A 17,934-nucleotide genomic window follows, 5' to 3' on the forward strand; every position below is an offset into this window, starting at 1 on the left:
AAAAAGAAAAAAAAGAAAAAAAAACTTTTGCTCTCTTGGTTTCCATGTGAAACACTGACCAGTGATTTTAATCTTTAGATCTCTTTATCATGCCAAACTCTACAAGGAAAAACCAGTTAAACTGAGAAAGAAAGAAAAGAAAAGCATTTCACACCATTTGGTTTTTCCATTCCTTCTGCTTCACAATGGTTGCAGTTCCCCAAATGAACATTTCTAGAAAATAATAAAAAAAAAAAATAAAAAAAAATCAAGAACTTTTTGAAGCCAAGAACCTCCTGGTCTCCGAGCCAGACTTACAGAGGAACTAAAATGCAATTGTTCTGTGAAATTTATGGACAATATGTCATCAACAGCCATATTGAAATATTTCCTTCCACTTAGTGACTGTCTGGGTGACCTCTCTCACTGGACTCAATCAGCATTGACTAATAAATGCCAAACATCTGTGGTGATGTTTTAAGCAAATTTGTGTTTCTTTTAAAAAATAAAATATTCCACATTTTCTAAAATATGTTTATGAGCTTTCTTGCCTAAAGCGAGATAATATGATACCACTCTCATATTGTCCTTTAAATATGAGTCAGGAGATGGTTAGCTTAGCTTAGCATAAATGAAACAGTGGAAACCGCTAGCTTGGCTCTGTCTCAAGGTAAAAAAAAACTACCAGCACCCCTAAAACTCACTGACAAATATCTGTGTTTTTCAGGATAGTTGTTTCACCATTTCCTAGCTCAACTAAGCTACACTTTATAGCCAAAAGTATTGGGCCACCTAAACATTACACCAACAGGAACTTTAATGACATTGCATTCTAAATACACAGACATCTTTGCAGCTTTAATAGCTTCCACTCTTCTGGGAAGGCTTTCCACAAGATTTTGGAGTTTTTTTGTGGGAACAGTTGTTCGAATTCATGCAGTAGAGCATTTGTGAAGTCAGGCACTGATGTTGGACGAAAAGGCCTGGCTTACAATTTCTCTTCCAGTTCATGTCAAAGGGATTGGATGGGGTTGAGGTCAGGGCTCTGTGTGGGCCAGTCAAGATCTTCCACACCAAATTCATGCAGCCATGTCTTTATGGGCCTTGTTTTGTCACACTGGAGGGTACGGTGGTATAGTGGTTAGTACTGTCACCTTCTTCCATGCAGAGTGCATGGGTTTTCTCCATGTGCTATAGCACCCCCACAGCCTTGCACAGTTAAAGAGGTATAGAAAATGGATGGGTGGATGAAATAGAAAGGGGCCCTCTCCAAATTGTTGCCAAAAAGTTGGAAGCATAGCATTGTCCAAAATGTCTTGGTATGTATTAAAATGTCTTGGTATGTATGAATTAAGATTTGCCTTCACTGGATGTAAGTGGCTTAGCTCAACCCCTTAAAAACAGCCCCATGAAGAGGTTTGTCTGAATACTTATGTTCATGTAGTGTAATTCCTGTCTCTAGCTTCATATTCTTTGGTGTCAAGCTTCTCTTCAAGCAAAATCACAAACTTAAACACTACTTGAACAAATAAAAAAATAATTCTCAGTTAAAAGCACTGAGAGCAGAGTTTTGACTTGAGTTTTTTTATTCTGTCATACCTGTTTAGAAAGCCTTAACCAATAACGATTTTGTTATTGTTTTCAGCATAATTTTTCCCAGCGCACTAGTTTATACTGTCTGTCAGCTGTGTGTTTATAAAGGAGGTTTTGTGAGTGGACATGACCTTTGAAATACATGAGGGAGTGAGTTTAGCAGGCAGCAGTTTTAAACAGTAGTCAAGCTTTGATGAGGTCTGCTACTGCCCTCCGTATTTTAAGAAAAAGAGGCTGTGCCAAGCACCCAACCAGTACATACACTGTCCCAGATCCAAGTGCACATCCTAAGCACAGATTTAGAAAACTGCAACCTGTGCTTAGAGCTCTTTAAAAAGCTAACACTATCTTTGATGCAGTTTAATGGAAAGCAGACCACATACTGACACATATACATACATGTGTATGTGCAGGGCACTGAGGTTGACTGAGGTCAGCAGCACTGGTATAGGATGTCCTGCTGATGTCACTGCAAGGATGAGGATGGTGTTGAAGGAGGGAAGACACAGCTGGAGTTGCTCTGTGTGCCACTTTGATCCTAATGTGTTTACTGGAAACTCCTGGCAAAGCAAAAGTTCACAGACATCTCTCCAGTATCATGCCTTAAATATTAAAGTTTAATAATTAAAAAAAAACCCCTCTGAACTTTGTATCAATAAGACATAAGTGAGAAAAAAGACAGCATTATTAAACATCAGGTTTCCTCAAGGCTCTGTCTGCTGTTTTGACCAAGATAAAATGTGTCTGTAATCAGTTCAGATGCAAAGCCACAAGCCCCCCACTTGTTCCATTAATTCTCTCAATATGTTGGACCCTAAAAAACAAAATGCTGTGCTCTCTCTGATCATACTTATTCAATTGTGTGGTATATGTGAAGTTATGTATTGGAATCATTGGTGATGCAAACAGTCCCGCTAGCTGCACATAATGTTTGTATCTGGACTAGGAATTTGAAACCAAACGATGAGCCTTTCCAGACCCCTTTGGTCCTGCGCAAAATGAGAAAATGATACAATTAGGTGAGAGAGAGAGAAGAAAAGACAGGGTCTTCTGTCAGCAAGCAAAATCCACTTCTCCATGGATCAATATAACAAAGACGTTATTATGACAAATTTGGATCAGTGCTGTTAAGAGTTTTTTGAGTTCATTTTTGGAGACACTTCTTTCACCATGTCCTAAAAACAAACTGAGGCTTAATAAAATAAACCCAGATTTATCGATATCTGAGGATAAGAAGACATATTCGTGTGTGTTCTGACAGTTCGGGGACTTTAATTTCTTTATTCTATTTATTTTTCTGTAATTATTGTAAACAAAATGGGGTCATAGTAAAAACGATTTGCAGCTTCTTCCCAAGGCACTGGTATTTGCTATGTTCTTTAAAATTATTGCCACATTTTCCATAAACTGCTTCCTTTTGCAACGAACATCTTTATTTCTTCTGGTTGACAGTCTTCTTTGCTTTGCTGAAGAAGATAAACAAATTGGATAAACAGAGACATTTTGAGGGTCTTCTAAAATCTCTCCGTCTGTCGCTATATATGAACAGAAATGAACACTTTTCTTGGTTTAATCTTAAAATGATTTTGGGGTGGGGGTGGGCGGGGTGGTTGGTGAATTCTGACTTGAAGGCACAACATTTTAAACAAATTCCTGAGACTTGTATCAGCTACAAATGTCCCAGCAGGGTTGTCCACAGTAATTATGAAAGCATTTGAAAGTTTACCTCATAACGATCTGCTGATGCTGATACTTAAAATGACTCATAAGTTCTTGATAAACAGCGCCTTCTTTGAGTGCAGCTTCAGAGTCTTGGGGACAGACAGAGAAAAGAGGAGAGAAAAACAGGAGTTTGGAGAGGGTAAGTGGGGACACAGGAGTTGGGTAACATAGAAAAAAAGGGTGGATTTGAGTGTAGGCGCTAGACAGTTAAAGAAGACAAGAATCTGATGATACTGTCACTAAAATGAAAACCACCTGCAAATTAAAATCACAAAGGCAACCAGATTCTTCCCTGTAGCCTGGGACTGATCACAGTGTCCTTAGGGGGCTTATATTTGCTCTACAGAATCAGCTCTAAATTAGACTCCCACACACTATATCCAAATAAAACTGCCATATATTAACATTCACACGCACACAATGCAGGCACACTGGTAGACCTGCAAGCACACAAAACAGTACGCTTAGTTTTTTGGGTACATTTCTGATAACATCCCTTAAGGTTTTCTGGATTTGCTGTTCACTTTCCTCCTATTTAATACAATCTGAAATCTTCGTCTTCAGACATAAGCAGACCTTTAGCATTAGCCAGAGCTGAACAGTGCTGGCATGTTCAGTAGTGTGACAGAATGAAAGAAAGAATCAGAGAAGCCAAAAGCCATATGAAGAGTCTTGTTAAAATCACAGCCCCCTGCCATCTTTACGGGCCTGCGATCTTCACAGCGGCTGAATAAAAAGCATGGGTGCCAGGTTAGTCTTCACAGGGAATCTGTTGCATTCAGAGAAGTGTTTCATATTTTTAAAACCCAAAGACATAATCCGCTGTGAAATATTATTGCATTATTCTATTAGTATGAACAAGAACTCTTGTGTTCAGCATCAAGGGTTTCTTTTATGGTCACATTGAACACCTGGAGCACACTGTGAGGTGCCCGAACAGTCATCAAAGTGGTTTCACTGTGTGCCTTTTGCGGTGGATCTAATGGTGTACAAATGTGAGGGCCTGTTAGGCTTCCTCTCACACCTTCAACCCCACATGGCACCCATATTTCCCTTCACACACACTCATGCACCAATAGAAAGTGTGCTTAGCATAGCACAATAAACTCATAACTATCAAAGCCGTCCGCTTTTCAAACTCTTTCCCGTCTTTGTTGTCAAACCCACCCCAGCTCTCTCTGATGTTCAGGAAATTAAGCTGGAGCACAGGTGAGTGTGTGTATGTGTGTAGTCGCTCAACTGCAGAGGTGATTAGAGGCCTTGCTGGTTGCTGAGAAATGTGATAGAGCTTATAGTAACACTCGGCAATCATCTAAGGCGATAGCACATGTTAAAAATCACTAACGCATAACTTTGAATTTGACGGCCAGTCTGAGAAAGGAGGGAATGGAGATGTTGGGTTTAGTTTTTCGAGTGTCATGAGTCCCACTTAGCACTCTTACTAAAAGTGAACCGAACTTGTAAGTTCTGGGATTTGATTTTTCTGGAAGCTGAGCAGCAGTGAAATCAAACTCTGCGTTGGATGAGAGCAAACTCAATGTATTGACTCTTTCCAGTTGCTGCTGAGATGATTCATTGCACGGTTAGTGCATGTTATTTCTTCAATAATTTATGATACTATCATTGATAGAGCCAGATCTCATTCTTTGTCTTTGACATGATTTACATCCCATCTGCATACAGGCTGGATCCCTTGTCTTATAAATGAGCCCTGGCATGCCTTTAAATGAAGCTGAGAGCAAAGTGCTTATCATGTAGCAGAACGCCATCACAACTTAAGAAAACATTCCACACAGAAGTAGAAAAGGATGTTTCTTCTTCAGTTGCTATTGTTGAAATATTGTGCTAAAGTTGTGCACGGGGTTACATTTTGTTGCTGTGGTGAATGGGAAGCAACTGACAGAGGATGTGGAAATGTCAATGAATGCATGTTGAGGTTTCCAGTTCAAATCATCACAGCACAGTTTTTTTTTTGTTTGTTTGTTTATGTATGTAAGCATGCTTTCATAGTTTATTTCCTAAAAGATGGCCCACATGCAATTTATATATTTCTTTGTTGTGAGTTTATGCATATGTGTCTGACTCACACTACTGTGTGTGTGTGCCAGTCTCTCAGCAGTCTGAGTCACATTTAGTAAACAGATGATGGAGCGGTTAAGACTGGAGGGATTCCGACAGTTTTAGTATTTTTATTCATTAAAGGAGCTAATTGTCAGACTGAGTTGATTTTCATGACAGTTGTAACCACAAACTCTGTAATTAATTCAACTTTGGAAAGACTCGGTTTGTGGGTCGACATCACATATGTGTGAGCTTGAAGGAGTATAAACATTTATGGCGATGTCAGCTTGTCATTACACCCAGCTGATTAATTGTGGACAAGGAAGAAGTCATCACTTGGACGTGCACAAATGGAGGTGATTGAGTGTGAGAACAAAATAAAATTGTTTTAGTCCTTTCTCAGTCCTTTCAAGTGTCTGTCCCACATAAAACCCTCCTTTGCTCTCCTTCTTATTCTTTTAAATAAACACACACACTTGGTCATCTTAGATCTATCCACAAACACACACTCCTCCAGCTGCCGTGGCTCTCAGACCATCACGTCTAATCTTAATCGTACTCTGTTTACCATTTCCAACAGGCAACTTCCACCCTCTCCATGGATACACTCACTATTCCTGGCAATTTGCTGTCTAATCCATAGTCAGATTGCACTAAAATAGTCCTGTGCATGGTGATTACAGAGCTCAGAAATCAGTGGTCACTGTGATGTGGACAGCCGGTGGGTATCCTAAACGGTGCAGCAGATTTTCTGGTTGCGGTTGCACACACGCCACCTTGCTTTTCCATTTAGGGCTATCTGTGTGTGCAGAGAATGATGGGAAACACAGTGACCAGTCTGTCCCCATAGGCCCTGCATACAACAGTCTCCGTGGCAAGGGCATGATGACATGCAGATGTAAGGTATCTGTGCATGCGAAAGCTGCATAAGTTAAATAATAACTTGAGAAATTTGGGAATAAAACAGTGGTTGTCAGGGAGAGAGACGAGCCCCCCTCCCCACTGCCACAACCTCCGTATCCCCAAAATCTCTGCAGCTGACACACTTCACCAACATGAAACAGATTGCCTCTGCAAGGCATAGTGATATTTCAGAAGAAAGTTGTGCCCCTGAGGCAAACTCCGAAAGAAAAGCAACAATTAGGTTAAAAAAGGAGGGAAGAGATGAGGGGGGAGAAATGTTGAGAGCAAAACAAAATAAAAAAGGAGAAGGGTGCCTGTTGGGGCCACGTGGGTTGTATAACAAACGTCAGCACCCTCGAGCATCCAGATTTACAGATCGCTCTGACTCTGAGTGACTTTGAAAAGCAAAGAGCCGGCGAAATGAAGTCATGATGATGTCAACCTCATACTCAAAGGTGGCTGGCAGCTCACTGTCTGCCTGATAGGCACCATTACTGCAGCATAGGGAACTGGGAAATAAAGACTGTCTCATTAAGTTTCATGGAAGGGACAGAGAAATGGGTGGATCTCTCCAAAAGCACTCAGAGTAAACAAATTGTAGCAGACATACAAAAAGGAGAACAACTCTACAGAGAGAGGAATGCATTTTTACAAATTAACCCTTTTTTTCCCTGTTGCATGCTGTGTTAATTCCTTCTACTTTTCTCAGTGGTGACTGTGTGATGTTATGCTGAACCTTCCACTGAACACACACAGTATAAGTATTAGGCTGCAGTACTGTGATATAAACAGATTCCTGACCTATTGTGGTGAAACTGAAACCACTCGTCTTGTCCTGCAATGCAAATTTGATCAAAAGGCTCCTCTGCCAAAATGTCAGAGTGATTATTTAAAGCATTTTTTTAACATTTTGCTGAGCCATGTATCCACGTGTATTATATTTCAAGCTCATATGGAAGTAGGCGTGCTGGGTAAAAAAAAAAAAAAAAAGAAAAAAAGAAAAATTAGCTGCCAGCACTGTGTAGTCATTTCAGTCATTTGCTGTTATTTAAAAGAAACATTGTAAAAACACCATGAAATTAGTGAGGTGCAGTTTCTTCAGTCTATGACAGTAAAAAAATATTTTGGAGAAACGTCTGTACTGCAATTTGGAAAACTGACTGCTCCGTGTTGTGGCCTGACTATTCATGAACTTGTGCATGGTTAAGAAACACACATACACACATTCAATAAAAGAGAAATAAAGCTGTAAATTAAAAAATACTTCCCTTGTGGTAGGTAATCACTGGTAGCTCATACAGTACTCTTTGTAATGCCAAAGACTTTGTTCCAAAAAACACCTCACCACACTTGTCAGTTCTAAGCGGCCTACCTGGACCTTGAATCGTGCAAAAGCAGTGTTTATGATTTCCTCACCAGTCAAAATGGTTTACAGACAGTATTTAACAAATGTCACACATGCATCCAAAGTTTCTCCGCGTCTGTTTTGAATCAAAGCCATTGGGACTATACAAGTTGTTGGTGGAAAATGCTCGCAACTTGGCTGGGACCTGCAGAGCTCTTTTTGTCTTTGTGAAATGAAGCATAATTGAATAAATATGCTATGTAGAGAGGGTGTTTAGATGGCAGACAAGGCGCAGTAAATATTTGGGTTTTACTGACTGCCGAGCTGCCAAGGGAGGAGAGAGTTAAAACCTCTGAGGACAAACTCACCAGTCAAAATACAACATGAGGTGAACCCTTTATGATATATGCAACAGAATAACTATGCTGATCATTAGCGTGTGTGAGTTGCTGTACCTACTTTAGTTTCTTTATTTCCTCCTGAGTAAGGACAAGAAAACTGACCTTCAAATGAAGTTTGGTGAGCCAACTTAGGGAAGAAGCACGACTGGCATTAGAAAACACACGCCGTCATGTCATCAGTGGCTCCTGTCTGTCTCAAGCTCTTATCAACGTGGAGTCTAGACTTAACCTTGTTTACCGTGTTTACTATGCATCCAGGACTTTACACAATTATCTTCCCTCTGTGTGTGCACCTTCCAGGAGCCATTTAGTAAAGAGGAGACCCTGGACGATACGGGCCGTGCAGTCCAGGTCACATGCTGAAGGACACGCACACATCAATAGAGATGTACTCCCTGAAGTAGAGATGAATAACCTTCTGTTTAGCGGTCGACACGCCTTGAATGTTTCAAAGCAGATCTAATAGAGACACTCTGTGGAACTGAGGGGGTTTCGGCACAAAAGTAAATCAATCTCAGCTTGTTACTTTGACTGTTGGAAAGGCCTTTTATGGATTTTTATTTTGTCATATTTTGCTTGATGGCAGCAGAGTCCTTTCTGTAACAGCAGTCCAAAATAGATAAAATATACTTTTGAACTCAAGTGCCCAGATTCCTGTACAGAACCTGAGCTGCCCTGTTTTTTCATAACTGTGGCCCCAACTTAACTTAATGCCGTTTTCCATCTTTCTCCAAGTCTCTGTACACTTTTGTCACATTGCCAAAACAGTTCAAACATCCCTATGAACAAGCACATGTTATGTTAGAGCCTTTGAATTTAATCTGTAAAAACTCAACAAGCCCTCCTTAATGTAAAAACACATTGTGACCTGAGCTGCGTGTGGCACTGGTTGAGAAACCAGTAATACCTTATCTTGATTGTTGTCCTTCTGTGGCGAACAATTTATTGAAAAAGAAATCCTAAACTCGTCAGCAAAATAAACAATCAAACAAAGTCAAAGCAGTGGGAGAGGACCAGTGTGGACATAAATCACACTCTAGGAAGGATGCAGAAAATTCTCCAGCTTCTGCCCTGGCTCCAGCCACAGACAGCTGTGAGAGTTACAGAGCTGATTTTGGAGTTTTTCTTGACCATTTTCCAGACTCAAAGTAGCCTCAAGTTCCTGCTCTCTGATTCTAGGAAGATAGGCACAGTTTTGAGAACACTGTGTTATAAAGCTTTGAGAATAATCTATCAATTCCTTCTGTTTTATCGTAAACTTATACTCTCAGCCTTTTTGAAAACAAAAAAACAACATATTTTGTCTTTGTGTCATGCTCTGTATGTTAAAGCCAGATTCTGCTGAGGTTCATTCAAAATATGAGGAATTTAAATAAAGGCATTCAGCATGTGATATTTGTTTCAGTGGGGTGGGAAAAAGTGCTGTACTTGTGATTAACAGATATATTAATGGTAATGTAAAGGGATCCACTCAATCATAATGCTGCACTATGATCCATGTGACGTACAAACTGTCAAAAGTGAGCAGATAGCGAGTCACACCGGTCATGTGATGAGGTGTGATGAGGCGCTGAAACAATATGGCATCCGCTGCAGGATGTGCTTCTGTTCCGCCGTAGTCAAAGGTCAAAGCCTTGTTATCTTCATAGGACAACACCTCAGAGCAACAATAAACAGGAAGCAGCTGATCCAGAAGGCCAACGTGAGCGACGACTTATCTCCCCCGACGCACTTGAACTTCTCATCTTCCTCTTCCTCTGAAGTGTCTTATGCACACTTTACAGGCTGAGCCAAGGTTCAGGTGTCCCATAACACATGCACCACACACGTATGTACATAAACACAATGAGCAATAGTTGTGTGTGCGTGTGTGTGTGGGTGTGTATGCCTTTTGTTCTGGCGATTTTAATCTGTTCCAAAACATTAGCCCCACCTCCCTCTCTCTCTCTTACACACACACACACACACACACACCCACACACACACATACACACACACACGGACTCGTTATCAATCTGTCATTCACTCTAAATATGGAATCACTGTGGCACATTAACGGCACAGTTTCACAAGAGCTCCATGCAGCAACACATCTGGTTCACTACACCCACTAAATCTGTCCCCCTCTCTGCTGCTTTATGTGTGTGGCGAGTGAGCCAGTGTGGTGTGTGGAGGTGAGACTCCCTCTTTCCCACGATGCTGTGCTTCATGTGCTTCATCAGGCCAGGAGCAAGGAAGGAAGAAGGAAGCAGAGGGGATGGAATGCTGAATGGCAAACAGGCAAACAGGCAAACACACACACACACACACACACACACACACACAGGGTCTCCTGTGCCCATGGTGCAGAAGCTGGCCAGTAGATGGGCTCATACAGGAAGTTCTCAGCTTTGGCTACTTCCTGTTTGCTAGACGCTAGTATTAGAAGCACATTGTGGGTAAGAGAAGGCTTTCAGCAACTATTCACTAAGTGTAATGAACCAGTATGAGAGTAATGCAGGCAAGTATTGTGTGGCTGCTGTAGCGCTTTCTGCTCACATGTAAGAATTATGAAAATTTCCTCATTTTATTCTTATGGTGTAACACAAAAATAATTGACACAAAACTGTTTTGAACATACAAAATACTGCAGATCTCTGGAAAAGAGTCATTTAAGTTCCATTAAGCCCATGTTTCATGGTTGCCAAGATTTTATAGCATGTCTGTAAGCCAGCAGCTAAATAGTTTCCTCACAACCTAAACAGTCTCAGTTCTTAAATCGAGACCGTCCTGATTTAGTGGTCCTGCCTGCTTAGTGTATTTGCTTTGTAACAGTAAAACACTCTGATAGAGGGAGGAAGGGAGGTGTCATGCAGATATAAACCAAGGAGTATGGAAAGACTGTGACAAGAGTGCAAAGGAGGAGTGTTCAGTCTGCAGGTATTGTGTTGCTGTGACATCCAAAAGATTGGGAAGGTGAAGAAAAGAGAGGAAAAGGAAGGAAGAGGAGTTTCAGCAGGTGTCATTACAAAAAGAGTCCAGATTGATGAGGTAGATGTTGATATTTAAATCAGTCTTCATGGCTACCTGAAATGATTTCCTTGGAGCAAGTCCCTGTGGCAAACATCTGCATCCTGTGATGGACTTTTCCACAAGAGGGGAAACTGTACCTGACAGAAGACAAAACAGCTAGACAGAAAAAAAAATACAAAATATAACACCTGGTAAGTTAGATTCATAAGAGATAAAAGAGAAGGGGGTGAAATGATCTTCCCAACACAGTGAGAAAGCCTCATAAAGATTGTGACCCATAAATTTCCTCCAGCACACAAAACCTGGAAGCTCGTCAGAGGAACTGTTTAATCTCCTTCTCTTATACCAGCCTGCACATAAAGATACAGAGAGCAAGAGCTATTACAGGTGCAAGACCTGCTGCTTTCCAGTTTCTCTTTACCTCAAGATCATTGTTCAATAAGAAAAAACTTGACCTTCATGGTTGAACGTGTAAGATAAGTTTCTCAGTAAATGTTCAGCTAATGCTGGGAGGCCTTGTTCGGGTGAAGCTTGCCAAATGGATGCACGCCAGCCTGTGAAGCACAGTGTCTGAAGTTATAACAGTTCAGTCAGAGAAAGACAGGTTTTAATATTTCTTTCAACTCTAAGCACATTGAAGAGATGACGTAATTCCAGATAAGGCTGAAATACGAAGCTCAGAGTTAGAGGAAATCTTTGCTGAGCGAAAAGAGGATTTAATGATGGATTTGGGAAAGTATTGTACTGTGTATAGCAGGTATTTTAGGAGTGAGTGGCTGCCATGATGATATCACAACTTTAAACACTTTATTTCAGACACAATTTCCATTTGGCACATTTTGGAATTTTGGTTGATTTTGTTCTGTGAATCTCAGGATAAGCACTGTTGCTCTGAACTCCTCATAACAATGCCCTTTTCCTAATCAGTCAGCACTCGGTCTATTAATCCTCAGCCTCTCCCAGAAATAGTCTAAAAGCTGCACACGTCCTTACAGACAACTGGCATAAACAATGCCCATTTAAAAATCTCTGAAACTGCTAAAAAGATCCGGTGGAAACCACACATAACCAACAGGAAATGTGCTGCCAACACCCATTAAAATGGAAATGCAGATTTTTTTCATCTGCTGGCAGAACAAAATCAATTCTCCCACAGGTTTACATTCAATACATCGTACTCCACTTAACTCTTGGGTCCCTTTTTCAGTGACATCTGCAGAAATGCACAACATAGTCACTTTGAAGGAACAGCCAAAGTCATTGGGCCGGTGTGTGGTTGCATGGAAGGCACTCTGGCCTCAGAGTAAAGTAAGCTATAATAATCTCCCTAAGAATACCCTGCAGGACAGAGGAATACATATACAACTCTTTTTGTTGCCAGTGGGAAAGGCAGGCACTTGGGAAGAAAGGAATAAACCAAGTGAAAGTGTATAAGTGCTGAGCAGAGGTGAACCTCCAGGATTATAAAATTTTGTCATGCTCCTTTCCAGCATGAATATAAATCTTGCAGTCCAACTTAATAGCTAACTAAAACATTTTGTAACATTTTCAAAGGATAAGGAGGTTGTCCTTCTATATTTTTCTGACTGTCAACAAACTCCATAAGAAAACCAAAACTGCAACATATCACTCCATCTCTCAATACATTTGAACTGTCCTTACCCTGTCTATGGCACCCAGTGCCCATTTGATTCAACTGAAGATGTAAATTCTTAGAAACAGCTCACAAGTACAAAGTGCTATAGATTATTTTCAGCTCAATAGGGATCCACATTTATAGCAGAACAGTGTTTGTGGAGGTCTAAGGCATAGAGGAATAAGTTTCATCTGGAAAAACACTTGTTAGAAGGATCAGTTCATTGTTCATATCTGTGTTTTCATGGGATTTGTTGACTATGAGAAAAATGTAGAATTCGGCCAGACTTATCCTTTGAAACACTGAACTGTGGAAAATAATTTTTCTTATGCTCACAGGAGTTGCAGAACTTGAATGAAACAAACAATATTTTACCCTTGGGAAAGGAAGGTCTGATCAAGCCACCACCTTTTTTCCGCTCTTGGCACAGAGTCACTGAATGAAGCTGTGACCTCATCCCATCCTGCTGGACAGGAAAGGTGGCTCAGATAGCTGAGACAGACACCTGCATGGACACAGTGTTGTATTTATGGTCGAGGGAGAAAGAGACAGAGTTGAGAAACAAAAATAAAAAATTTAATGTATTTGCAGTTCTGTAGATATGAAGTAGTGTGTCAGGAAAGGGACCGAATCCAGAGAGATGAAGTGATAACAGTTGAATGAAATAAGACATGGCGGAAAAAGACACATTAAGCTCTTTTTGGATGAAGCTGCTGGGATATAGAGAACTAGGATATTGTGTTGCTTGCCAGTCAGTGAATTATTTGAGCCATATTTTCCAGAAGACTTTGCTCGGAGAAAGAATACATGTTATGTTACAGAATTTAACAGCTTTTTGTTTTTTAAAGTGATGAAATCTAAAAATTTGTTTCAGTCTACTGCACATGCAAACATGCCAATTTGGCTAATTTGTTGCTTTGATTCACATCAGAGGCATCACAGTGCTGCGGTCAACTGTGTGTGTTTGTATAGGAGAGAGAGAGAGAGAGAGAGAGAGAGAGACAGAGAGAGAGAGACTCAGCCAGCAAGTCCGATTGTACAGCCAATGTAGACAGGCCCCTCCATTAGCTCCCAACGATGCATTTCCAAATGACCTTGCAGCTACCAGTTGTTGGCTAACCACCATGTCACACTTATTTTTGTGCTGTGTTCACAATGACCGTAGGCCCAAAACAAGTTTAAGACATCAGATTAAGTCACTTCTGAAGAGTTTCAGGGAATTTACAGCTCTGGTTAAGTCATTTTCCTTATAAATGTAAAATTGAGTTGGAATAAATACAAGGCTTATCTAAGACTTGACGGACTGGGAGGTTTGAAATGTGGTCCAGGGTTATCATGGTCAGGCTGTGGATTTTTGAGGTTAGAGGGAGGAACTGACAAACAGGATGGACACGGGAGCCAAATAAATCCTTGACATATTTCATGATATATGTCTGTATGCGTACATGTGAGTTTATGTGTATACGAGTGTGTTTATATTTGCCAGAGCGACAGAGAGAGATTTTACATGTATAAATGTGTGCGGCAGTGACATAAATCTTGCACTGGTTTCCTCCATCATAGGGAGGCCCACCAGAAGTGTCAGTCCACAGCCATCTGCTATTGGTTAAAGCTGTGTAATTGCAACTCTGTGGAAAGCGTTCACACAACAAGATTGAAGACACACACAAACAGCACTTTTGTACACACTGACAAATGCAGACTCTACAATGACAAGGACCCTAAAGAGAATCTGGGAGTTCTCTTTTTTTTCTTTTCTTTTCATTTCATTTTTTTTTAATACCAAAAAAAGTACAGCGGCTGAGAGAGATCAATGCATTGCGTATTAAGAAAGCACATGCAAATAGATAAAACACAAGCACATTAAGAAAACATCAATATGACAACACATACACACAACACAATCAAACACAGAAACGTGCTGGCAGGAGCACAGATGACAGTGGATCTGCTTCTAGTTAGCCTTGTGGTTTGCACAATGTTTCACAATTCATTTAGGGTATTTCATCAGATTACCTGAACTGGCAGGCTAATAATAAGGCTAAGTTAGTTATCTGCAGTGATATCTGAATCGTGCCCCCACAGTGCTAAAATGAGGGGGAGGGGGCAGCAGTTGGTTTACTCATTTTCTGTGCTGGTAATCTTATCTGTCTCATGCGGTCATTCTATAAAAACAAAGTTAAACTTGCTATCATAATAACAAAGACCAAGGATATAATTAATTTATGTTAAATATAGGTTGTTGGGAAATAGTTTGTTGGCCTGTTAAGGAGTACATGTACTTTGCTGATAGTTTGCAACTCTGAGATTTAAAAGAAAAACAACACGGATGATAGCATTTACGGCTTTAAATTGTCCCCAGCAGTATATTGAATAAAGTGGAGTCAGTGGAGATAAAGTTAAAATAAAGCCCGCTAGATTTGTCACTCTACTGTAGCCCAGGTTATGACAAAGATTAGCTTATTTTGATGTCAGTAATAAAAATAATTTAAACTGGAGTAATACCATTGACCCATTTAATTTTAGCAAACTACTGCCCATTGCTTGTTGCTCCTCAGGGATTTGATTTTATACTCTGTTAGGAAGCACATGACATTAATACTGCCATGAATGATGGTTCAGTCCCAAAGTGACTGCTGTCACAATATGGTAAATTAAGAACATTGCATGGAATAAACAATACTAAACAGTTTTTGATGTAAAATGGATGCGGACTGAGTTGTATGAGTCTGGTCGTCCAGTCAAGGTCAGCATGTGTAAATGTACGTAGTTAATGGTAAGAGTGTAAACCATTTCCCTCCATTTACTGCAGCAAAACACACTCATCCGGCATGCAAACGCTCAAAGCAAGAGTGGTGGATTGATTACTGTCCTTGTCCACCCCCCTACCCCCAACTCCCCCAACACCCACCCACAGACACCTCCCCATGTTCACACCTCCCACCTCCCCCTCATCTCTCTCCCCCGCCTCCACATCTCCTCCCTTGCTCTGCTTCAGTGATGCAGGTGGAGGCTTGACCTAAAATCTGGGGGTGATGAATGACTCCCATCCTGCTGATGGTAGCAGTGTAAGGAACGTGTGTCTGAACCTCAGCCCAGCCTGCTCTTTTGCTTCCTCTCTCAGGTTATGCTGTCTCAAAGCTTTCACATCCACATCTCGTTTCTTATTCAAAATGAACAGTTTGGAAGCAACTTCAGTAATAAGGCTACTTTTAATTACTTCAACATGTCAGAGCAGAATTAAATCGCACATGAAAATGGAAGACTTACGTAGAAATAAATCATAATCATTAAAAAAATCACACATTTTGTGTTCAACTTGTAAAGGCCTCACATCCAAATGTATGATTACTATTTTCATAATTCATCAGTAAATATAATCATGAATGCAATATAAAATGCAAAATGCAGTTAAAATAGAAAATTCCTGAGATGTTTATTAGGACTTCTATGTTTGTTGGAAACTTGTGTGGGGTCCACGAAGAAGTTCAATAATGAAAACAATGCTGTTAATGGCTCATTTCCATGTGCCATGCTGAGTTAAACCCTTTTTAGATGGTGCACGGTGCGCCCCTTTTTAGATGGTGCACGGTGCGCTCCTTTGTCTCTGCGACTACTTCCACTAAACGGAGCTTGGGGGCACCAAAGTCTGCTCTCCAGCCTCCTCTCTCTACAGCCTCCCTTCCCTCTGTCCCCCCCTTTTTGTCTAGCTATACCCGAATAAATTAGCAAGCCAAGTCGATGCAGGGAGGAGGAGGAGGAGGAGTAGAGGAGGGGAGGGGGCTGGGCCTTGTGGCGGAGGAGTCGGCTTTCAGTCGGTGAGGTGCATGGTGCCTTGAAGCGTTTCTGTCTCAGCACATACACTCACACACACGCACACACATACATTCACACGCGCATCGTGTCTGAGTGACTGGATGCTGAGAGGGAGAAGGAGAGGAGAGGATCGTTTAAGATCAGCTAGAGAGCGAGCACAGCACTGCAGGACCACAGACGGCTCCTTTCTTCTGCAGACAGCAAAGACACCATAGAGCTTTCCAGCTGATCCCAACGCGCTCACCTGACACGGCGACGGTGGAAAAAAAAAGACCTTTCACTGGAGGAGTAACGGTGTACCGGATTAGGAGATCTGTGGAATTGGCTCACTTGTAATTTTTTTGCGGATATTATGTAAAAACAAAAAAAAAGCCCAGTCCAGCTGGCCAAAAACGGCTCCATTCAAGATTTTGTCCCGGTGGATTGTCTGTCATTGGGGAGGGAATTGGAAAGCCGTTTGCATACTAATCACTTTTGGAGGAGATATCCAGAGCACACATCCTGAGCTGCGGAGTAGGTCAAATGAATGTAAGTGACAGCTCCTTTTATTCTCATCCTATGCGTGTTCACTGATGCATCTGACCCGCGCGGGATAAAGGTGGAGAAACGAGCTCTAGTTTGGGTGGAAGCTTTTGGGTCTCCATAAAGATGGGTGCACCCCTCATCTGCACCTTGCACGCATGAGCTGGTAGGAGAGCTGTGAGGAGAGGAGAACATAGTCCAGAGGCACCACAATAGTATTAAAAGATCAATATATTCTGGTGATGAAGCATAGCCTCATATTGATTATTGATCATCATTCACACCCAAGCCAAAACAGCCAGATTGGATGAAAAGAGTGGAGCTCCTTTTAAAATATATCCTAACCACAAAAGGGAGGTTAGTCTAGCAGACGAATATGAGGACTTATTCTATTTTATGGAACTATGTAATAACGGTGAGTCAGTGGTTTCCTTTCCAGGTTTGCCAACTCGGAGAGACGACGTTTTGTTTTAGACCACTTAATAGGAAACTATGAAGTGCAAAAAGTGGGCCAGCGTACTTTGGACTGCCTCCTGGGGAGATCAACTGATGTGACAGTGTAGGGATTTAGGAAGACTGCAAGGCATCTCTAGTGGGGAGAATGTGTGATACTGATGTGTGCCTTTGAGCAAGGCACTTAGACAATTAGCTACAGCAGGCCCTGCTCTGCTGATGATGTGTGTAGGCTTCCTCTTCTCTGTATGGTTATGGAAACAGAACCAAAAGATCACAGAGGGACTACCTCAGCAGACATTAAAGACTGTGCAGTACGTTAAGCATACAATAATAAGAAGTCTAAGTGGATGGTAGGTGGTTATCCAGCAAACAGATTCTGACACATTGTATTTTTTTTAACATGAAGTGTATTTATAGCGGTCAGTTTTCTCTGTTTCCATGTCCAAAAGCTAAAAAAAGGGAGCCCAGGGGCGCGTTTAAGCACCTAA

The 17,934-nt window shown here is 41.1% G+C and overlaps 1 protein-coding gene across 1 annotated transcript in view; it reads left to right on the plus strand.

Moving 5' to 3' along the window:
* The first annotated feature begins 16,454 nt into the window (after positions 1–16,454).
* The window catches only part of dchs1b (dachsous cadherin-related 1b), a 79,617-nt gene continuing 78,137 nt past the window's right edge, over positions 16,455–17,934 (plus strand). The window contains exon 1 of the mRNA XM_046409946.1: positions 16,455–16,996. The gene's annotated coding sequence lies outside the window, so the exon portion shown is untranslated. The remainder of the gene's footprint in view (positions 16,997–17,934) is intronic.

This window comes from Scatophagus argus, chromosome 14, assembly GCF_020382885.2.
Source record: "Scatophagus argus isolate fScaArg1 chromosome 14, fScaArg1.pri, whole genome shotgun sequence".
NCBI lineage: Eukaryota > Metazoa > Chordata > Actinopteri > Scatophagidae > Scatophagus > Scatophagus argus.